This window comes from Populus nigra, chromosome 6, assembly GCF_951802175.1.
Source record: "Populus nigra chromosome 6, ddPopNigr1.1, whole genome shotgun sequence".
NCBI classification, from domain to species: Eukaryota; Viridiplantae; Streptophyta; class Magnoliopsida; order Malpighiales; family Salicaceae; genus Populus; species Populus nigra.
The window spans coordinates 20,194,849-20,199,742 of record NC_084857.1 but is presented as its reverse complement, the minus strand read 5'-3'; the positions used below and the strand labels follow the sequence as shown (position 1 = coordinate 20,199,742).

Here is a 4,894-nt window from a genome sequence, read left to right as displayed (position 1 = left end):
TAACCCAATAAATAATCAATTTGTTATTGCCTATCCATTACAACAAAATATTTCAAAAGCATATAAATATAATAATCAATATTTAATTAATGCATGTAACATTTTGTTTTCTTTTTAAGTGCCAAATAGTAGTTACACATCTACCAAATCCAGATGTGTTATCATGTTTTTTTCCTTTAACTGCCAAATGACAATTACATATCTGCCAAATCCAGATGTGTTCTGGCATTTTTTTTTGTTGAAAAATTTGCTTCATGCAAATTTAATTGTTAATATAAAAGAGAGATGGTTGGCATCTCCCTTGACAAGGATGGGATCAACCTTTTGGCTTCCCTGTTACCACACATCTGGTTAAAGCTCTCTACTTTATAGGTGGATCTATAACCCAATTTTAATTATCTATGTTCCAATGCATCTTTTTTTCAACATAGAATGTAAAACAAACGTTTATGCTGTAACAAATGTTTTACTCGTAAAAAAATATATTAAAACCATGGCTCTGATACCAATATAGGTTTGAAAGGAAACTTACTTATGACGTGAGAATTCGATTTCTTTTAACTGGATCAATTACTTCAATGCCGCTTTAATTACTAGAACCAAAATGATATTTCACTATACGAACATCTTTGTAAATCTTGTCAAGTTAATGTAGAGAGCCCAAGATGGGAGAATAGAAAGAGAGAATTATTTTATTTTAACAGTGAAAACTTGTCTTTTCATATGGGTTATGTCTTTCCATATATATATATATATATATATATATATATATATATATATATATAAACAAGTAGAGGAAACAATTACTTCCTTTAGTAACTCCTCTAAATGCTTAGACCAGGCCTAACCTAATAACCAACAATAAGTATACTACAATGATATATGGCTAAGTAAGAACAACCAAGCTTTATCTCATATTCATATGTCCATGTTTTATAGTTCTTACATGGTATTGACCTAAAACCCTAAAAGCTCACGTTTTCTTAACCGATCCCCAAATTTTCACATACTTTTCAAAGGTCAACACCACCAATGCCACTTCTACTACTACAACACTTGCCATCCCCATATCCACCACTATTTCCATCAAACTTGATGGCTCCAACAATTATCTGGCGTGGAAGATGTAGTTTCTTAATCTACTCTGCAACCATGATATGGCAGGCTTCATTAATGGTACTGAAGTTTGCCCTCTCAAGAATCTTTCTATTGGTTCATTGAACCCTGCCTATGATGTTTGGCAAGAAGGATGTTTGTCTCCTTGGATAGATACTTGCCTCCATTTTTTAAGGGCCATCTCCATCATTTATAGATTGACCACATCCAAGCAAGTCTGAACTACTCTCTAAAATCATTTTTCATCCTAATCATGATCCTACATCTTCCACCTCAAACATCAACTACAAATGTTGACTCAAGGAGGAAAAACCTACTCTACGCATCTTGATACTACCAAAAGTCTTATTGATCAATTGGCAGTAGCTGGCAAACATGTGGATGATCAAAACCTCATCAATTTTCTTCTAATTAACCTACAAAGTTCCTATACACCATTTGTTACCTCTTTTAACTTTGCATCCCGAGACACCAAGTTCACATTTGAAGATTTTTAAACTAAGCTTCTAGGCTTTGAAAACCTTTTAAAAATCAATTAGTCTGCTCCTACTTCAAATAATGGCCACTTGTTACCTACAAAGTTCCTATACACCATTTGTTACCTCTTTTAATTTTGCATCCCGAGACACCAAGTTCACATTTGAAGATTTTTAAACTAAGCTTCTAGGCTTTGAAAACCTTTTAAAAATCAATTAGTCTGCTCCTACTTCAAATAATGGCCACTTTATCTTTACTACACGTAAACCAAAACTACCAGCCTTTAAAGAAGCCAAAACCATCCAACTATCGTGTTCCACAATATACCATATCTATTACTTCACAAGTTCAGAAAACTCATCCTATCTATTATGTCTGTGATAAAATTGGACACATTGCTATTGATTGTTTTCATCGTTTTGACTATTCCTATCAAAGCATGTATCTCCTTCGGGAACTAGCAACTATGGTCACTAACATTAATGTCAAATATGATAATCAAGTGTGGTATATGAACAATGGACCCAATGTCTATATCACCTTTATTGCATCTAAACTCACCACTCAGCAACCTTTTCGTGAGTTCGATTTTGTTACTGTCAGCAATGGTTTAGGTTTGCAAATCCAAAAACATTTACTCTTCATCCTTTTGATTAGGTCACTTTAGTTTCCATCTCAATAAAATTCTTTATTGTCCACAAGCAGCTACCAATCTTATTTATGTTAATCAGTTTTGTTTAGATAATAATTGTTAGTTTATACTAATTGCTAGTGATTTTATCATAAAGGAGAACTTGATAGAAAAACTTCTACTGCGAGATGTGGTTGAAAATGGCCTATATCTGCTAGTTGGGTGTAAGTCGTCTTGGAAAAGCCTTGCATATTTGTCTGCAAACATAGAGGTTCATACTACCACTATAATTGGTAATTCAGACTCGACCATCCCTCTAATATTGTCTTAGATATCTTGTGTCGTTTAAATAAACTCTATCACAAGCCATTCTAATAATTTAGATTTTTGTTCAGTTTGTTGACTTGGCGAAGCTAAACAGCTCCCTTTCTCAGAAACTAGTCCTAAATCCTTAGTTTCTTTAGCTTAATCCATTATGGTATATGGGTTTTCCTGTTAAATCAATTGGTGGATGTAAGTACTATATTTTATTTATTGATGATTATTCTCGTTATTCATGGTTATATCATTTGCAACAAAAATCTGACTTGTTTGCAACCTTTGTTAAATTTAAAACAATTGTAGAAAAACTCTTTTCCACCTCTATTAAATAATTACAAACAGACAATGATGATGAGTTTACCTCTATCAGTTTAAAACTTTTTTGTTAGCCCAAAGAATTTATTATCGTTTAACGTGTCTTTAAACGTCTCAACAAAATGGAATCACAGAACAAAAACAAACACATTCAGGAAATAGGACTCACGTTACTTGCCAACTCTAATATACCACCCTAATATTGGGTTGATTCCTTTCTTATTGTTGTGTTCTTGATAAATAGACTACCTATAAAGGTCTTAAAGAATCAAATACCTTATTTTTTTACTTTATAAAACTGAACCATAATATACAGATTATGTTTCTTTGGTTGTGCATGTTACCCTTTCCTAAGACCTTATAATGACCACAAATTAGCATTCAAAAGTAAAAAGTGTATTTTTCTTGGATATTCCAGCTATCAAAAAGGGTATATTTGTCTTGACTTAACCACCAACCATGTATATATCTCACGTCATGTGGTGTTTGATGAACATAATTTCCTAGATAAGAAATTGACAGTGTTTAACTCACTTTAAATCAGAATCTTACAACAATTAAGTCTCTGATAATCCTTGCTCTGTTTTGGATTCACAATGACGTGCTTCAATGGGTAGAGAATTTAATGCATTGGTGGAGAATGACACTTGGTTTTTATATCCACATTCACCTGGTAAACATAGTGTGCGCAATGAATAGGTATATAAGGTGAAAAGGAAACTTGATGGTAGTGTTGAGTGTTTCAAAGCTAAACTTGTGGTCAAAAGGTATGATCAAAGTAGTGAAATTGATTTCCATGAAACTTTCTCTCTTATGATTAAACTGACAACCATCATATTGGTTTTGACCATAACAATTTTCTTTCATTGGCCTATTCGATAGTTGGATGTGTCCAATGCCTTCTTACATGGATTTCTTGATGATGAAATGTTTATGGAATAACCACAAGGCTTTATTGATGATATAAAACCTGATTTTGTCTACAGACTACACAAATCTTTATATGGCCTCAAACAAACTCCAAAAGCATGGTTTCAACATTTATCTCAGCAATTGGTTGAATTTAGGTTCGAAGAATGAATAAATGGCTACTCTTTGTTCACACTACATATTGACAACTTTTTGTCTTAATCCATGTAGATGACATTTTTGTCACAAGTTCAGACTTCCTCAAAATTGATGGTCAAATCCGAAGCCTGCAAAGCATTTTTCATATCAAAGATCTTGGTTTATTATCCATTTTCTTAGGTGTGCAAGCTGATAGGAGTTCATGGAGTCTTTATTTATGCCAGACCAAAAATATTTGTGATATATTAAATCACACCAAAATGGCTGGAGCCTAACCCCTTGCCTCTCTTACTGTATCAGGTACCAAGTTATCTAGCTTTAATGGTGATTTGCTTTCTGATCTCATAAATTATAGACATATTATTGGGGCCCTACAATACTACACAATTGTAAGACCAGATATAACATATGCTATAAACCTATTGTGTTAGTATATTTATCAAACGAGGTCATCACATTGACAGGCTATAAAGAGGGTTCTACATTATTTGAAAGGCACGATTAAAGATGGTTTGTACTACACTCCTCTCATTGAGATTCATATTTATTATGATTCAGATCAGGTAGACAATCCTAATGATAGAAGGTCTACTAGCGGTTATGGAGTGTTCTTGGGTAATAACTTAGTGTCTTGGAGTTTTAAGAAAGAACATGTAGTGTCTCACTCCAGTATAGAGGTAGAATACCATTTAATGGCTCTAGCTACCACTGAATTATACTGGATACGCATGCTATTCAAAGAGTTAGATATTAGTATTGCGTCTACACTGACTTTATGGTGTGACAATATTGGTGTAATTGCTTTAGTATCAAATTCAATGTTCCTTGCTCGAAAAAAACATGTGGAGATTGATTACCATTTTATTAGAGAAAAAGTCTACAATTGTGATGTCAAAATCCAACATATCTCGAAACTTGATCAGGTAGCTGATATTTTTACTAAAGGACAGTCTGCTTAATGATTTG

The 4,894-nt window shown here is 33.1% G+C and overlaps 1 non-coding gene across 1 annotated transcript; it reads left to right on the top strand.

Moving 5' to 3' along the window:
• Positions 1 to 266: 266 nt before the first annotated feature.
• LOC133698079 (U6atac minor spliceosomal RNA) lies at positions 267 to 396 on the top strand. The gene has a single exon (XR_009843003.1). It is a non-coding gene; the product is annotated as a U6atac minor spliceosomal RNA (small nuclear RNA).
• Positions 397 to 4,894: the final 4,498 nt, after the last annotated feature.